We start from the raw sequence: 19,742 nt of genomic DNA, 5'->3' as shown, positions 1-19,742 counted from the left end.
TCTTCTCTCTCCCATGTTTTTTTCTTCTCACAATGCTTTACCTTCACCATCATATTTCTGTTCGCCTTTATGTAGAGCAGTTTACTTATCTCTGCTCTTTTGGAATCTATAACCATGCAGTCTCATGAGTCCCACTCACTTCACCTAAAAAGAAAATTTCCTTAAAAAAAAAGTTCCTTACCTAAGGGGGAAATAATTTTCCTATACCTATTACATATTTCTATGATTAATTAGAAAAGAAGCTTAGCCCTTAATCCTATGTATACTATACTATCTAAATGAAGTACAGATCAAACAGGTTTTCCAGCATTACCTATGAATTCAGTACAAAAAGTTTTCAAAATATGCTGATGAAGATAAGATCAGATAGAGCCTTTTGACCCCTTCTCAACACCAGAATATAGATTTATTGAACCTCTGCTTGCCACATCTACTTACTTCAGTTCCATTCCTAAGTATCAATCATAAAGTGAACTTGAACTCTTCAACTAATCTTAATCTTATCATCATTTACCTTCGTAGACTCCTCAAACTGATCCATTAAATCCAGGTAGCACATTCAAATGTGGACCCTCAAAAGAAGGAAAGGCAATTTCTCATGCTTTCTAGGCTCCCATCAACAGCCTACACTTATGTCCAAATAAACAGAGATACTGTTTTTGGAGTTCTTCTCAGACACGAGTTTTTGGCGTAAAATAGTTAAGGAAAGCTTGTCTTTAATTCCTTCCCATTTATATGCCAGATTCCTTGAGCCAAAACTCGTAAAAGGACCCTGAGGTTTTCATCAAGACATAGCGTGTGAGTTGGGGGTGGTGAGCGATTTTATATGTTTCTCAGCTCAGAATCTCTGTGAGAAAGTCAGGTTTGACAGGTATTTATATTAGCCAATTATCTCACTTTTGCCCACTTTTTCCATTTTTAATTTATGTACTTGCCCCAAGTGTAAAACATATGTTATTCTTGGCTGCCAAGGTTCTTCTCCTATTCTTGTGCACTAATTTCTGTGCTTGCTCCACCTTTAGAGTCAAATGTTGAACTAACATCAACTACAAGGGAAACAAAGCAACCCCTGAACTTTGGCTGTCAGCATAAGTTGAAGAGAGCAGTAATGGGAGCAAGATGTGGTGTGGGGATGCTGTTTTTGAGCAGAAAGCCTCACCAGGGATGACTGCTCCCTTCTCCCTGGAGAATAACTCACACTCCCGCAAAGATTCTTTATATCTTTTGCTCGAGAAGGAAAAACCTTAATACTCCAGTGAAAAAAAATCTGTCTTGTGACGTAGGAGTTTTCCAAAGGTGGTTGTGCCTTTTTCCCTCTGGTCCGATCACTAATCATGTTGACCTCACAGAACAAAATACAATATTCAGAGTGTAATGAAGTCAAGATCCCAGAGTCTTTAGAGGTAAAAGTAAAATTATCCTTTGAAATCTTGGCACCCAGAAAAAAAAAAGCATGCCGCGACCTTGCCACATAATGTGTACTGTTTATTTTAGCAGTCATCCAAGTTATGCCTACCTTTGGAAGAGAGAAAGCTATGTTCCCTTAAATCTCATATGAAACATTAAAAGGCAAACACGTCTTCTCTTATTGTCTCAAACAGGCACAGAAGAAAGAATAAATGGAGGAAGCATGTTTTAATGATTTGAAAATTTAATTCTATTTTTTTTAAGCACCTGACTTTGACCTGCCCCAAAGATGGCTTAGTTAAGCACACTTTTGTTGAGTTTGTTTTATTTTCACATAAAATGCATCTCTAGTTAGATCAAAACATTTTGTATGGCCTTTAGAAATGAATTCATAAAGAACCTTCCATGGGAGGAATATATTGTCAGTGAGGGAGAGACTTAGAGAAGGGTTTGTTAACCATTCACATTGTAAGCCTAGGCTAAAACCCATGTTATGATGTCATAGAACTCCTTATTTCCTTTCATGCTATACCATTTTACTTACATTTACTACCTTTGTATTGTCAGAAACTTATCTTAGGCTCTGATTTTTCCCTTTTTATGAAGTGATTTCCAATCTTGACTTTGTTATCATTTTAGAGGATTAAATAATTCAATTTTAATTGTAGACATGACCTTCTCTAAGAAAACAAAAGATCATTGGGAAAAGTGGACAACAAGAACTAGCAAACCAGGGAGAGTATTATTAAATATTCATTTCACATCATAAAAATAATTGTTTCTTGACAGAAATTATGAGAGGTAATTCATCGTATTTCAGAAAGCCAGTGTTTGAAAAGAGACACGACATGAATTCACCACCAGCTTTTACAATGGAGACTCTGTAGAGCCAACATTTTTCCCTGACAATTCAGAGCTGGAATTTTTGAAAACCACTATACAGATACTCTGGTCACTGGTCTTCTAAATATCTAGAAAGTAGGTAATCAAATTGAGGTTGGAAAAGATAGTCCTTGGGGAATCTCAAAAGCACATTATGATGTCCAAATCACTTTCAGATCCAGGCTAATAGATGTTTGATTCAGTAACTCTTGAGAACTTAACTATATAAAAGACTTTTGCTATTGGAAACAAAAAATGAATACATTACATTTTCTATACTAAAGAAGGTAAAAAAATCAACAGACACATGAAAAAGTGCTCAACATCACTCGGCATCAGGGAAATACAACCCAAAACCTCAATGAGATACCACCTCACACCCGTCAGAATGGATAAAATTAACAAGTCAGGAAACAACAGATGTTGGCAAGGATGCGGAGAAAGGGGAACCCTCCTATACTGTTGGTGGGAATGCAAGCTGGTGCAGCCACTCTGGAAAACAGTATGGAGGTTCTTCAAAAAGGTGCAAATAGAGCTACCTTATGACCCAGCAATTGCACTACTGGGTATTTACCCCAAAGATACAAATGTAGTGATCCAAAGGGGCATGTGCACCCCAATGTTTATAGCAGCAATGTCCACAATAGCCAAACTATGGAAAGAGCCTAGATGTCCATCAACAGATGAATGGATAAAGAAGAGGTGGTATATATATATATATATATATATATATATATATATATATATATATACAATGGAATATTATGTAGCCATCAAAAAATGAAATCTTGCCATTTGCAATGACGTGAATGGAACTAGAGGGTATTATGCTGAGCGAAATAAGTCAATCAGAGAAAGACAATTATCATATGATCTCACTGATATGAGGAATTTGAGAAACAAGACAGAGGATTATAGGGGAAGAGAGGGAAAAATGAAACAAGATGAAACCAGAGAGGGAGACAAACCATAAGAGACTCTTAATCTCAGGAAACAAACTGAGGGTTGCTGGAGTGGAGGGGGGTGGGAGGGATGGGGTGGCTGGGTGATAGACACTGGGGAGGGTATGTGCTATGGTGAGTGCTGTGAATTGTGTAAGACTGATGAGTCACAGACCTGTACCCCTGAAACAAACAATACATTATATGTTAATAAAAAAAAACTTAAAAAAAATAAAGGCAAAAAATCTTATAGGTCAATTAAGACATATAAATGATTACCAAAAGAAGTATTTTTAAGTCGCTAGCATTTGCCAGGAATATGCTACAAGCTTCTGAGGAAAAAGAGATCATTTGAAGTGAGTGTGGGAAGGGCAAGTTTTAAAGAGTGAGGGACACTTGAGTTGAGCTTTAAAAGTTGTCAAGACTTCAGCAGTTGTATTTTGTGTGGGTAAGGAGTTGCGGATTTCATGGAATCACCAGAATTACAACATTTCAGAGTTGGGAAACCATTAAAAACAATGTTGTAGAATGGAAAACACTGCAGTTTGAAGTTTGGTGTATTCATAGGCAAATGACGGCATAAAATGATTTATGTTGAGTTTGCCAAAGGGAGTCTTCTATTCTATGATGGTTGCTCTATTATCCTTAAAAATTCCTCATAGGTATCATTATTCTCTATGAGTTGAGTTTATTCAAATAGCAAACTCATGGTAGTACACAGCCATCCTATGTTCTTATGATTTGAAGCATATTGGGTAATGGTCTTTGACCCATTCAGATTGTTAACCCCTTGGCAGTCTGCTGTAAAACAATGGCAGAATGGGTGAGGTGCATTTTTGACTTGTGGCACATCCATGATATTTTTCTTCTAACTTTTATGATTGAAGCTGCTGTCTATGATTACAAGTTTTTGCTTGGTCTGCTCACCATGCAGGAAGAAACTAATCCTCTGTGGTTCAATAATTTTCTTCATTTTGGCACTACTGCCAACATGTGCATTGAGGTCCCCCATGACCATCAGGTTGTCAGATGGTAGAACAGCTGTGATGAGTTTATCCAGATCTCTGCAGAATTTCTCCCTCACTGGAATGTATAATAGGCAGGATGTTTGCATTGACAAAAGGAATAGATGGTCATTTGAAAAGTGCACACACTGACCAGGCAAGCTGGGGACAAGTAACCACTTAAACACCCAATGCCTGAAAACCCTTTCCTCCAAAGTCTCAGTTCTCCTCATGACGTGTCTGTAATCACTAGGGAGAAATATTCAAAATAGCTTGTTCCTAATATGATTCCTTAACAGGAGTTCCTCCTCATGTTTTTGCAATTAATAAAAAAGACCAACAGAGAGCCATATTTTCGTGATCAGCCTCCCAGCATGTGAAAGGACTCCGCCCTAACTTCACAGCCATCTTGGAGTGCTTTACTATCAGCTCAAAGGGGGAAAATTAACCCACTTACACTTTACAAATACACTTATAATTGAAAATTGCAAGTTACTGGGAGCTTGCAGCCATTTAGCAATAAACCAAAGTGAATACTTCTGCAGAACACACTGGGTTGAGAACTGAGGCAGGTTTTTGCTCTCTGGGGAGAATCCTCCAAATCCTTGGTCCATGTTATGTCCATAAGATAGGCACAGAATCTCAGGAGGATTGGTATTTTGTTCATTAAGGTGTTTATTTTCTGTCTCTTGGACTGAGAAACAGGACAAAAAACATATGCTAGGGAAATGGAAGACATTTTATAGCTTACATATTAGGATTAAAAATTATAATATTTATTGTAAAAGAGACTCCAACTACCATTTGACCGGGCAGAATCTTTACAAGATGTATGCAAACTAGAAAAAGAATTTCATCTTTAACTCATTATACTTCCATAAGAAGCCACATGGCTGGACTTTAAAGCACAGTTCCACCCTTTAGTATAATTGCCCTTTTATTTTTTTGGTTTTTATTTTTTGTTTTTGAATTAGAACAGCAACTTCTTTCTATATAAGTAGACTTCATGGTACATATAAGCAGATTTCAAAGTTCATCTTTTAAATGAAAATGTCATCCTGACTGACACCAAGAGGAAAACTTAGGGACTAAAATTAATTTTCAAAATAAACCAAGTGAGGTTGTGATTTCAAACCTTCCTCTAGAGTGAACTTTCTTAATTTTCTCATTGAGAATATCCCAGATGCTCTTCTATGGTATTGTGTCTAAAAGGCAATGATTTAGGAAATAAAAAATGAAGTCTTGACTCGCCAATGGCTGCTAATCTCTCAAGGTTTTACTATTTAGTACCTTCCTGTGAAGCAAATTTAGTAGCGGGAGGTAGGAGGTGGGGGTGGGGGTGGGGAAGTGAGGGAACAGAACGTCAACTAAAGTTATAAATACAACTTTTTGTTTAAAGTCAAGGAGTTGGTCCTTCCCCACTTTTATGAGCAGAGAAAGAGCTTTTCAGAGACTCAGTGCTCTTAATAGAGCCAGGGGCTTTGAGGAACCCATCTGTGCATGAGACATTCTCATACATCTTCTGTGGGTGTCTTTTGCTTACCCCCCCATTCCTTATTTGTAGCACATTCATCATCTGTAGGCTGCTGTGTTCATGGAGTTCTCCTTTTTGCATAAGGTACTGACTAGATTATGAAATCTGTAGTCCGGTGGTAGGCAAATGTTTTCTGTAAAGGACCAGATAGTAAATATTTTGGCCTTGTGGGGCGTACAGTATCTACCACAACTACTCAACTCTGCCATTGCAACATGAAAGCAGCCATAGACATCATTAAATGAAGGAGTATGGCCGTGTTCTATATAAAACTTTATTTACAAAAACAGACAGTGGGGCCAGATCTGGAGGCGTAGTTTGCCAAGCCTGATTTAGTCCAAGAAAACATGTTCCTTTGGTACCCTGCTGCCCCTCTGCCCTTAAGCATATACATATACACATACCCAGGGGTGCACATGTGTCCTCAACCTCACATAGCTGTGAGCTGTCCAAGTCAACAGAGGAAATTATTCCACTATCTAAAATGGATGTCTATAGCAAGTTTACAAGCAGCTAAGCTGCAGTATCTAGAGTCAGGCAGTTTCTGAACTATGAGGTTCTTTCTGTGTACCAAGAAAGGAAGAAGTAAAATATGCTATTGGTATTGGTAGTGGTGAAAAGAAAAAGGATTCTATTTTTCCCTGTGCCCAAGAGAATTGGCAGTGGTATTTGTTTCTCTCTTAAAATGTCAATATGATTTAGAAATGCATGTTTAATCAAGAAATTAAGTTATCTTAAAAAGGAATTGCTAATGGATATTCTGTCAGAATCCCCACTCCCATTATTAAATGGGATAGAAGTGCTCCCTTCAGCATTTTTCATACCCTCATTAGTCTCGTCACTAAATCTTACCAAAAATTCTTTATTTTTTATCTGATTGCTAAATTGTAAATGAGGTAATCAAGGTGAATCTCCTACCTTGGCATCTTATTTAATGTTCCCTTATGTTATTTCTTCTGTGTAGAAGAGCTTTCAAGGATAACAGTTTTCAGTTCTTTGTTACCTTTTGGCTTCAAACATAAAAGATATGATGTGTTTAAAGGTCATCAACAAATCAGAGGCATATTCTGACTCTGTGAGGCCAAAAGGCTGGAGCAGAAACCACTCTCATGTCATTACAAAGGATCAGGCAGGGGGAGTTGCTTCACTCTTGACTCCTATTCGCAACTCTTGCTGTGTTCTTTGGAATTCCACAGGGATTTCTCCACTATAGTTATTTCATTGGACCACCTACCTAATTCACTTATGCTTTTGCTATTTTTTCTAGACTCTAATTGGAAAATAATTTTGGAGCTGAAAAAAACCTTCATGGCTCATCTGACCCAGTGACTGTTAAACCTGGTGGAGAATCGATACCATTCAAGGTCTTTGTTAAAAATGAAAGTTTTCTGGCCCTGAAGAAACTCTAAGAAATTCTGGGCAAGCCAAAGAAATCTGTATTTCAAACCTGGTCCCTATGTGAATCTGAGGCCTCCTCTAGTCATGGGCCATGATTTGGAAATCACTGATTTAGTTTGCCTCCTCGTTTTAGAGATGAGAAAGTGTATTTTGAGAGGTTAAGTGAATCACCAAAGTTCATGCAGCCAGTATATGGCACACCTGGGCTCTGGATCAGTACATGTTGACAGAACTGTAGCTACTTCTTACTGCTGGACTCATGACAGACTTCCCTTATCAGGAATAGTGGTCTTTTACCTGCACCTAACCACCTGCTCAGCATAGCACTCTAGGCAGCCAGTACTGATGGAGTGAATTGTCCTGTCAGATGAAATTTATTTGTTATTTCAAGATAGAACACCAGAGTTTCAGGTACCCATTTCTGAAACAGATGTTCTGGTATTTTACACTCTTACCAGGTAAAAAGAAAAAAAAATTAAAATTCTTTCTGGTATTTTTAAATTGTCTTCATTATGAATTACGACCCTTTGAGAATGAACCTCAACATTTATGAACCATTATAACTGGGTGGGAGGAAATAGGGCTACTCTAAAATTAACAGAATAAATTTGTTCACAGTGGCTCTTAGGGGTGAGAGTAGGAAATTCTGGGGCACAGAGTATTTTTGGAGTGATCACTTCTGTGAACATTAAAGCTGGTACAGATATACATTAAAAATTTCTCATGGTCAGACGCCTGGGTGGCTCAGTCGTTAAGCGGCTGCCTTCGGCTCAGGTCATGATCCCAGGGTCCTGGGATGGAGCCTCGCACCGGGCTCCCTGCCCTCACAGCTGTTATCAGTGGCAGTTGGTCACCAAGCCATAGTTCTGCCATCAGTGGGCAAGTATCCTTAAAACATCTGCTGTTTCCTTCATTTAACGCAACTTGACTCTCTACATTAAAAAATAGATGTAAATACGTTTACCCTGAAATCCTCACAAACAAAACACCCAAATGCCTTTTCACCATGAATCTACCCTTTACTGTATAGTCCTTAAGGACAGGCACTGCCCTGTTCACCATTTTCTTCAGCAACAGTCCCTGTGCCTGGTATATACTGAGAGCTCAAACATTTGTTGAACAAGTAAATATTTGTTGATTGAATAAGTGGATTCCCTCCATTGATTTTTTTTCCAGATAATATAACTATTGCTCTTTCTGTCAACAGCTTCTGCTTTTCCTTCCCAATTTTACCCTCTGGATTCCTAACACCTTTTATGCAGATAGTGACTTATCCATATACCCTAGTGACCAATGCATGCAAAGGGGCTAGAGTTCTGGCAGATGTTCTTTGGGCCCTCATCATAATGTACATTTAGCCTCCAGACAGAAACAATCCCTTCAGGTTGCTCTTTGCCTCTTGCACATTTATTAGTCTAATAGTAGGGAGGAGAGTTCATGAGGGTGACTAACTAGTGTGCTTAGGCGGCTGGGGTCATTTTTAAATATTGAGTTTGATTTGCCATTCACTGCCAATTCCTCTCTGGCCCCAGCAGTGTCCTTGAAGAGCATTTCTGTCCTTCTTAACAACTGTCTTCCTCTGTCTTACAGAGACTGATTTGTATCTGAAGGTCACTGATTTTGACCTGCTGCCAGGCCTGGTATGGCTGAATTCATTTTATCATTTGTTAGGGAACCACAATATTCTTGACTATATATTTAGCAGGTTTATTAGATTAGGGTTTAGGATAATACACTAGAGCAAATAAATAAGTAACTCAGGGGAAGTGCACATGTACACTCTAGGTCAAGAACTGTAGGAAAATGCAGATGCCAGGAGTCTGAAAGATGAAGGCACTTGTCTAGAAATAGTGAATGAATGCTCCTGATATATAAGATGCAGGGCAAACATAAATCTCATCATATATGTAGAATTTTCTGAAGGGCAAGGCTGATCTTACAAACACAATCATGTAAACATATCTTTATACTATTATTCTTCTCTTTCTTTTCCTTCCCCCCTTCTGAAAATAAATTATTTGTATTCATGTCTTTGAACACAGATACTCATTATAGTTTATACTTGTCTGTGGTTTCTTCAATGATGGATGTACCATGGAACCCATTGTTTTAATTGTGTGTCTATAATTTGATGTTAAATGTATCATATAGTGTCACATATGAAAACTGACTGTCTAGCCTCTAACTGTGACATTCACAGCAGGTCCAGAATTTGCACTTTGTCAATAGCTTGTCTAAACGTTTAGATTGAGGATTATGACTTTATAATATGGTTCAACCCATCTGAATTACCTGGAATATGTTAGCTAATCACTACCAAAACATTAACATTGTTGGCAATAATGTGGGGAGAGGTATGGGTCTTGGATTCAGGGCTGAAGATAGAATGCTGGGATGGGGTAGGAGCTATAGGGTCTTTGGTCCTAGTCACTGACTTTTCCCAGAATGAAGTTCTTTGGTCCTAGTCACTGACTTTTCCCAGAATGAAGTTCTTTGGTCCTAGTCACTAACTTATCCCAGTGACACTACCTGTTTCTACATTGTTGTCACCTGAGACATCACCATCTAACCCCTATCACTTCATAAATCCTGAAAAAAGAGAATGTTTGAAGTTTTTTTTTTTTTTTTTAAGATTTTATTTATTTGACAGAGAGAGAGACAGCGAGAGAGGGAACACAAGCAGGGGGATTGGGAGAGGGAGAAGCAGGCTTCCTGCTGAGCAGGGAGCCCGATGCGGGGTTCGATCCCAGGACCCTGAGATCATGACCGGAGCCGAAGGCAGTCGCTTAACCAACTGAGCCACCCAGGCACCCCAAGAATGTTTGAAGTGTTAAAGGTTACTTTTCTTGGTCTAAGTCTTCATGGACCAAAAAAATAAAATAAAATAAAAAATAATATACATTCATCTATTTAGTCATTTATCAAATATTTATGAAGGGCCTGCTGTGTTCCAAGAACTGTTCTAGGCATGTGGGACACATCAGGATATAAAACAGACAAAAATACCTACTGTTGGATGTATACACTTAAAAATATTGGTGTGGCCACTGATGTTGAATTTTTATTTCAGTCAAACTTGTTATTTCATGATTCTGTGTTTATGCAATGAGCAGACGTTAATGAAGCACAAATTCTTAAAAATTATTACTAAAAATATCTCCTCAATTACTCATCATAATGCCTAAAACCACATTCATGTTGGGCAACCCCATTTCAAGTTATGGATCTGATTTAATCTTTCAGGGTCCCTTAGTATGATGTACATAATTCTGGAAGGAATTGCTTCTTCAGATCCCAATCAGAGAATCCTCATAAGTGCTCGGGAAGAAAGCAAGCAAAGAACAAGCTACAGACCTGGCAGGAGAGAGGAGGAAGGGCATCCAGGAGAGGAAAGAAGGCAGTAATAGGGAGGAGCAGGAAGGGCTCCAGATGCCAGCTTGCATTCTACTCAATTTTTTCTGGAGCCAGATTGGATTTACAACATTCATGTTCAACCAGCATCTCAATGCAGATTTCTGATAAAAAGTATGTCTTGGAGATATTTTTAGAAAGTTCTTCCTTTTTCCTTCTCTGATGTTTATTTATACAAGTTATTTCTCATCTATGTTGTGCACACAGAGACAGGTCAGTAAAGATCCCTGAGAGTATGTGAGCCATTGAAAAGGGTGACAATAGTTCTGTTTATAAATTTTGAATTTAGATTATATACAAAACAAGCCAAAGATGCATGCAAATATTGCATGTAATCACACATAAACATCAGTATCCTAACTTTTCTTCATGCCTGACTCGGTCACTGAATATATCCTACTAGGCTAACAATCTCACTTGAAAAACTCCTTGAGTCTGCAGCTTTGCTAGTTTAAAATTTCATTACTGGGAAGTTTATCTAAAAGAATCTTTTTAAAAAGAGAGTCTGATGTGATCAACAGAAATCTGTTTTTCTTTCTTTTTTTTCTCTCCATTTCTGGAGCTGGCAGCTAGTTTGTGGTGTTTTGATAAGGTTTAAAAGTTAGAAATGAGCTTACAGGTGTAGTCAAATAGGCCCAAAGGCATTTAGAAAAGAAAAAAAAAAACTAAATTAAAAACAAAGAGCAAATCACCCTAATCTCTTTTGTCTTTTAAATGGACCCTTGGCATTGAAAATTACCATTTCAGGTGGAGATGGGAGTGAATGGATATCATTAACGATTTATCTTTAGAGACTGAATTTAGAATGTGATTAAGAATCAGGATGTGTCTATCTTCCCTACTTCATCTAAGGCTGTATGTTGCCCTTAGCAATGGACATGCTGTTAACCTGTTACTGATTTGTGACTGTTTTGGCTTGAATCTAAACTTATTTCTTTTGTTCACCTCTATTCCATTATTTTTGGAAATTGAAAAGAAACAACTAAGTTAGTTTCGGTTTTAAAATTCAGTGATAGCCCAGAAGTACAATGTAGTAATTTCCTTTTACCTTAGATGGATGTTTAGCTTGTTTAAGGATTTTTCTCTACATTCTTTTCTATCCCTCCCACCTCCTCACATAGATCTACAACACATGTCTGTATGTTTTATAAGAAAGAAAAAAATAGTTATTTCAAATCACTATGGATTTGTGAATCATGGTTTATTTCAGTAAATGAGTGGTTATTTATTACAGGCTTTTTCCTGTAAATGAGTGGTTATATAACATGGGTATAAAGGACAATTGCCTCCCAGTGTCAAAGTATCTGAGAAAATCAATTCTGGAAGAAAAATTTGCTTGGTGACCAATAAATTGAAGGGAATTGGGTGGGCATATGGAATTTGTAATTCAGGGAGAGGAAAAAGCCAATTAATTATCTCTGTTGAGAGTCTTTATGAATCACAGTGTTCTCCAGATTCAGAATCTCTCCTACAAAGTAGTGGTTCAGATGCCTTTGGTTGCATGTACTAGAAACACTAACTGAAGCGGGGGAAATCAGAGGAGGAGACGAACTATGAAAGACTGTGGACTCCAGGAAAAAATCTGAGGGTTTCAGATCGGGCGGGGGATGGGGGCACGATGGGGTAGCCTGGTGATGGGTATTAAGGAGGGCAAGTGTTGTAATGAGCACTGGGTGTTATATGGAAATAATGAATCATGGAACACTACATCAAAAACTAATGATGTACTGTATGGTGACTAACATAACATAATAAAAAAAATTAAAAAATTAAAAAAAGAAACACCAACTCAAAATACTAAACCTTCAACAATAATAACATAATACTACAGATAACTGGAAGGTTTTAAACAGAGAAGCTCAAGGTGAAATACAATCAGTGGCTTCTAATAATCAGAAAAGCTCAGGTTCTTTTCATTCCATCATGCCTAACTTGTCCCCCTCAGAGTTGTTAGTGCCATATGTGAATCATCTTTATGATGCAAGGCAGAATGGGATGGGGTACACCTGACTCCAGATCTTTCTAGCTGTTTGAATCTACAGCAATGGGGCAGGGGCAGGCGGGGTCCTGCCAGGCGCCCCTGCATCTGCCCATCACCAGGGCTAAGGGCGTAATCTTCTGAGAACAATGCCTCGGCTTTACTCTCGCCTTCCAAATCTCACACAATCTCCTCTTTTAACCCAAAGGTGGGCTATCCCAAAACCATATAAAGAAGGAGATTCTGGTATAGACCTCCAAGCAATTATTAATATGCAATCAATTGCAGGAGCAAGGGGAGGGACAGATGTTTCTCTTCTCTTCACTTTATTGTACTCATTTACACTTTTTCACTTGCCCCCAGCGCAGTGTGAAAAACCGTGTCTAAATCACTGTGGGAGGAATCTGCTTTTTGAGAATGTAACTCATCTTTACCTTAGCTTTTAAAAAATAATTTAAATATAAACTAAGTTTATATGTACATTTTTAAAACGTAACTAAGTTCAAACTAAACTTCCTTCACTACTCGCACATTTGGCAGCTCAGCCCCGCTGGTGGTGTATAGAGATCCTAACACCGTACATCAGCAGGTCTGGGCTCTAGTCCTATTTGTGCTACATGCTTGCCGGCTGGGCTGGTGGACCTGGGTTTTCTCCACATCAGTGGTTGGTGACCTTTTCCAGGGAAGGGATACTATCTAAAGAGTTCCCAGTTTTCTGCATGAGGATGGTAATACTCTTTACAACCACTGAGTGAGAGATTTCCTAACCACTAAAACCTAATAGGGGTCCAGGATTTATTACATAAATTTATTTTTCATAAAGCATACCCATGCATTTAGGGGTAAAAAAAAAAGTACAGAAAAATATGCAACATTTCAAAAGTGTCTCCCTCCCTTTGGGGGTTTCAAAGCACATAAGATATGCAAAATTTAAAAATTTCAACTACAGTCTAAATATGATATGAATTTAAAGCTTTCCATTTTATGATACATAGCCCATCTATGGGGGACCCCTGACTAGAAGTTCTCATTGTTCCTTCCACCTGCAGGAGGAGTTGGAAATGTTTTGCCTTTTGGGGAGACTACATTTCTCTGACAAATCTCTGTTCCTCTGCTAGCTGCCACATATAGCTACCACCACCCAGGCATTCTGTGGCTCATCTTTGTCCACATCCTTGGGTGCGGAATATTTCCCCTCTAATTCTGCTTTCTTCTTCCTCTCAGGAACACAAGGGGAAAATAATTTCTGATTCTTTATGTGCCCAGATCAAGAAAGGTCAGTTTTTCAGCATACCCTGAGAAGTAAAATGCAGTGCTAGAGATATAGTCAGACATAACAAAAAAGCGACCTGGGACTTGGAAACACACACAACTTCTGTTTCAGGTCATTTAGAAAGATTTTGGGCTGCTTATAAGAGTTGATGGTGGACAGATGTGCCTCCATAGTTCTGAGCTTTAAAAAGAATCTTGAAACATCTGATGATGTTCAGGAAATCCACACCAATCATTGTACAGATGGATTTGAGGGCGAATGTTTTTTCTTTTCCCTCAAGGGCAAAGGAATGGGTGAATGGGAAGCACTTAGTAAGTGCTTTGGAATAAATGTGCTGCACACAATACACACACTTCGTTGGGCATTAAAATGCAACACTAGAACTTTCTTTACAATGTAACTCTGCAATTGCCCATTCAGGACTACACTAGCTTAACTAAGACAATAAGTGATGCATTTTTCCTGATGCATCTTGAGGAGTATATAGTGTTCAACTGAAGGATTGTTTTATTTTTCTTTTTGCTTTTTGTATGGTTTTCCTCTCCATAGTTATTGAAATAAAAAGACAGAAAGGCTTCTATATTTTTGCCTTATACCAACATCTAGGAAGGGAGACTTTGCACATGAGCAATTACTTCAGCAATGATTTTATAAAACTTCAGTCACACAGAACCTGGATGAAAAGCATCAGGTTCCCATCCCAAATTTGCCACTTTTTAGCCATATGAGATTGGATTTTTATCTCTGAGCTTTCATTTCCTCATTGTCAAATACCCTATTCTAACTACTTTCCAAACCCAATGTGAAGCTCTTATAAGGTGATGAATATGCCAGTGCTCTAAGAGCTGAGAAAAGCTACACAAATACAAGGTACTATACATTATGATTTTTATTGGCTGTCTCTTAGTGAGCAGTCCAGGGAACCACAATGTTCCAAGAGATTAAGATCTCAACTTTGCATCTCAATGAAAAACAGCACTTCCAGGACTGCAAGGCCCTCCTTCTCACATCTCTCCTGGGGGGAAATGCCTTCTGCTTAATCATCAACATCACCACTTCCTCCACTGAGAGCTATATCTGATGATGAATCACCCTAGAAGTGATTGAGCCTCACCCCTTGCTAGGTTGAGGAAATTGAAACTGGCCATAGCATTTGTCTTCAGATGGGACAAAAACAAAAATTAAGGTCCAGAGAAAACTGCACTTGGCTAATACATATTTGGACACTTTATTTTCACTCTTTCCCTATCCAAAGTTGCTCACCCTGTGTTTCTCATTCACCCTCTTTCCTTCCATGAAGTAATGAATAACTATCATTCCTTCAACTGTTCATTCATTCCACAAATGTTTGGTAGAGAGCAACCATGTGGTAAGTCTGAGTTAAGTCTTCATGTACATGGTGGACATGATTTCTGTCCTCAAAAACATAGTGTCTAGAGTTAGATACAGGCAAGCATGGGTGTGTGACAAGAAGTGGCAGAAGGTCCCCCACCATATATGCATACTTGGACTCAGGAAAGAGAATATTTGGGGAAAAAATAAAAGAATACCCTACAACTGATCTCTGTTCACTCCCAGTAGGTTGAGAGAACCTAATCCACTTTTAGCAGATTGACATAGACTTCTTAGAGGTAATCACATTTAAACTGGGTCCTGATAGAATGAGTAGGATTTAGCTTGATGACTCCAAACTTACTTTCCTTGTATTACTGCATCTATGATCTCATCTCTCTTTTTGATTGTGCTTCCTTCTCTTCTCTCCTCTTTAGCCCTATAGCCTACTGCTTTTATTCGCCCAATCCACCATCTTTACTTGGCCATGAACAGCTGGAACTCTAAACCACCATGATAATCATAATTTTGAGAGTTACTTCTTTCAGTATCCTTCAGCTGTAAGTTTGAATTGAAATGGTTTGGTTGCATTTGAATTTTTAGAGGAGAGATTCGGTAATGCTGATGATAGAACTATCAAAGTAAGCTCTATAATAAGTGACTATAATACCATTATGTTGTTTCTTCCTATCCTCAATAAGACAGTTCTGAATAACCATTCTTAGGAGGCTCCATACCAGCACATTCCAACTGTACCCTACTATTGACTCTGAAGAGATCCTTTTGGGTGTTCCAAAAATGTTAGTTTGAACTTAAGAATATTTTAACCATCTTAAGACATGTAATAAAAACAATGCACATATTTTAACATCCTGATGATATCTACTGTCACACTGATTTGTGCAGCCAGATAAACTTATCTTTGTACAAACCTTAGAAGAATGTTTATTGTGCTATCCTATGAAACCATTGTAACTACTTATATATGTGACTTAGGATTTGCTCAATTCTGTAGAAATAAGACCAAGTGTATCAATAAATTAAATTATTATAAAGCTTACCTGGCTATCTGTAACACTCATTTCTGGAATTTTTATTTGTTGGAACATCTTTATTTTAAGTGACTGTGATGCATAACTGTTAATAAATTTAAACTTACAAATAGGAAACAATGTTTTCATACATTAGGGTTCTATCAGGGATTTTTGCTTTGGAAAATATGTCTTAGCTTTGCCAAGAATGTTTCACACTGTTGATCTAAGCTCTTGTCCTGCTTCATTTCTTATACACAGTAATAATATCTTAGCAGGGTTTGAAGCTTCATCTTATAAATACAATTCAAATAAGAATAAGCTGCTGTTGTTAAATCACATAGAGTGATTTTTACCTCTATTAATGCTTCTCACAGAAACAGCAATATTATTGCTTTTAAGAGTGACATTGATCTCTGATGTTTAGTCCTTTTCTTTTATTTAAAAAATTATTTATAGATAATTTACATTATAGATAATGTATATGAGGGGTGTGTGTGTGTGTGTGTGTGTGTGTGTGTGTGTGTGTGTGATATACCTTGCTGGCCATGTAATTGGAAAAATGTAAAAATAGCATAATGCTATCTGGAATATGAAAACCTCCCCACATTTAGGCTCATCTGTTCTAATCCGGATGTATCTTTTTCACACTTTATAGAAAAATAATACAACCAAGCAATTTAGAAGGTCAACATTATCTCTGGCAATAAAGTTTAAAGAGGGCTTAGGAAAAAAAAAGGTGTTATGTGTTTTGATATAAAAATCACAGGAGCTTGAGATTCTCCCTTTATGGAGTGAAGAATGGAAGGGTAAGAGATACAAGAGGAATTGGCTATTTGGTGTCATGAAGAGTTTTAAGAGTTTGTTATGTCACAGGAAAAGACTTCTGCACAATTACTCAAGGCAGCTGGCTTTTCCACCTGAAAAATTTGCATTTTCCCTTCGTCCTAATTTGTCATCCCAATGATCTTTTATTTTCATGTTTTAGTACTGCTTAGCACCCAGGCCTGTTGCTACAACCTGATTTTACTCTTTCAGGCATTACTTCAACTCGCTCTCATCTAAACCAAACCTAGTCTATGGCTATGTCTCTCAAGACTGATATTAATTTTGCTCTTTGACAACGGATAATTACTTTCTCTCCTCATAAACAAAAATTTTGCATTTTAATCCAAAGGTTAAAGTTCATGTGTTAGTCTTGACTTCCACTGTCTTTGACTTCAAAGCCGAAGTCATTGACAGCCAACATAACAACTCATCAGGGGAGGGATGCTCTGACAGTGTAAGGTAGCCATGTGGACAGTGCTTGGGTAGATTAGTGCCATTTTTTGCAATACATTTTAAAAGCACTACTTGTTTCTTATTTATCATATACATGCTAGTCTAAAACATTCTGTTGTATCCCATTACTATTAACTGGGATCACTCCAATTTTGTCTAATAAGGAGAAACAAAACTTTGGTAGTGATGAATGTCAATATTTACTGTCAAAAATAACTATTATCAGAGAGGAAATAGGGGTCAAACTTTAATTTTGATGATACTCTCCTGAGCCATATTTGAAAACCCCATAGCTAACATCATGTTCAATGGGGCAAAACTGAGAGTTTTTCCTCTAAGAGCAGGAAAGAGACACGGATGTCTACCCTCACCACTTTTATTCAACATAGTACTGGAAGTCCTACCCACAGAAATCAGACATCAAAAATAAATAAATAAATAAATAAAACTTTCAGTATTTGCAGATGGCATGATACTATATAGAGAAAACCCTAAAGACCACCAAAAAGCTACTAGAAATGGCAAATGAATTCAGTAAAGTCACAAAATCAATATATAGAAATTCATCGCCTTTCTATACACTAAAAATGAAGTAGCAGAAAGAGAAATTAAGAAAACAATCCCATTTTTAATTGCATCAAAAATAATAAAGTACCTTGGAATAAACTTAGGCAAGGAGGTGAAAGACCTGTACTTTCTGAAAACTGTAAAACACTGGTGAAAGCACCAGTGAAGATGGCATAAATAAATGGAAAGATATTCTACGCTTATAGATTGGAAGAACAAATATTGTTAAAATGTCCATATTACCCAAAGCAATTTATGCATTTAATGCATAATTATCAAATACCAACAGCATTTTTCACAGAAATAGAACAAATAATCTTAAAACTAGTAAGGAACTACAAAAGATCCCAAATAGCCAAAGCAATCTTGAAAAGTAAGAACAAAACTGGAGGTATCACAATCCCAGATTTCAAGATGTACTACAAAGCTTGTAGTGATCCAAAACAGTATGGTACTGGCACAAAAACAGACACAAAGATCAGTAGAACAGAACAGAGAGCCCAGAAATAAACCCATGATTATATGGTCAATTAATCTTTGACAAAGCAGGAGAAACTATCCAATAGGAAAAAGTCTCTTCAACAAATGGTATTAAGATAACTGGACAGGTACATGCAAAAGAATGAAATTGGACCACTTTCTCATACCATACACAAAAATAAGCTCAAAATGGATTAAGGACCTAAATATGAAACCTGAACCCATAAAAATCCTAGAAGAGAGCAAACTCAGTAATTTCTCTGACATAAGGCCAGGGGAATGTTTTTCTAGATGTGTCTCCTGAGACAAGGGAAACAAAAGCAAAAATAACTTATTGGGACTACATTAAAATAAAAAGCTTCTGCACAGTGAAGAAACAATCAACATGACTAAAAGGAAACTACAGAATGGGAAGAGATATTTGGAAATGACATATCTGGTAAAGGGTTAGTATCCAAAATATATAAAGAACTTATACAACTCAACACCAAAAAAATAAATAATCCAATTAAAAAATAGGCAGAAGAAAAACAATGGGCAGAAGACATGAACAGACATTTCTCCAAAGAAGACATACAGATGGCCAACAGACACATGAAAAGATGCTCTGCATCACTAATCATCAGGGAAATGCAAATCGAAACCACAATGAGATATCGCCTCACAACTGTCAGAATGGCTAAAATCAAAAACACAAGAAATTACAAGTGTTGATGAGGATATAGAAAAGTGCACTGTTGGTGGCAATGTAAACTGGTATAGCCAGTGTAGAAATCAGTATGGAGGTTCTTCAAAAAATTAAAAATATAATGACCATATGATCAAGTAAGTCCACTACTTTCTATTTACCCAAGAGTAAGAAAACACTAATTGTTTATTACAGCCATTATTCACCATAGGCAAATTAGGAAAACAGCCCAGATGTCTATCAGTGGATGAACAGATAAAGAAGATGTGGTACACACACACACGATGGAATATTACTCAGCTATAAAAAAAGAATGAAATCTTGCCATTTGCAACAACATGGACAGATATAGAGAGCATAATTCTAACTGAAATAAATCAGACAAAGACAAATAGCATGTGATTTCAGTCACATGTGGAATTTAAGAAACAAAACAGAGAAAAAGAGATAAAACCAAAAAACAAACTTCTACTATAGAGAATAAACTGATGGCTGCCAAAGGGGAGGTGGGTGGGAGGAGGGGTGAAACAGGTGA

The sequence above is a fragment of the Eumetopias jubatus genome, unplaced genomic scaffold, assembly GCF_037043125.1.
Source record: "Eumetopias jubatus isolate StellerSeaLion01/CBP00866 unplaced genomic scaffold, mEumJub1_p1.0 scaffold_4, whole genome shotgun sequence".
NCBI classification, from domain to species: domain Eukaryota; kingdom Metazoa; phylum Chordata; class Mammalia; order Carnivora; family Otariidae; genus Eumetopias; species Eumetopias jubatus.
This window is presented reverse-complemented; position numbering follows the sequence as displayed.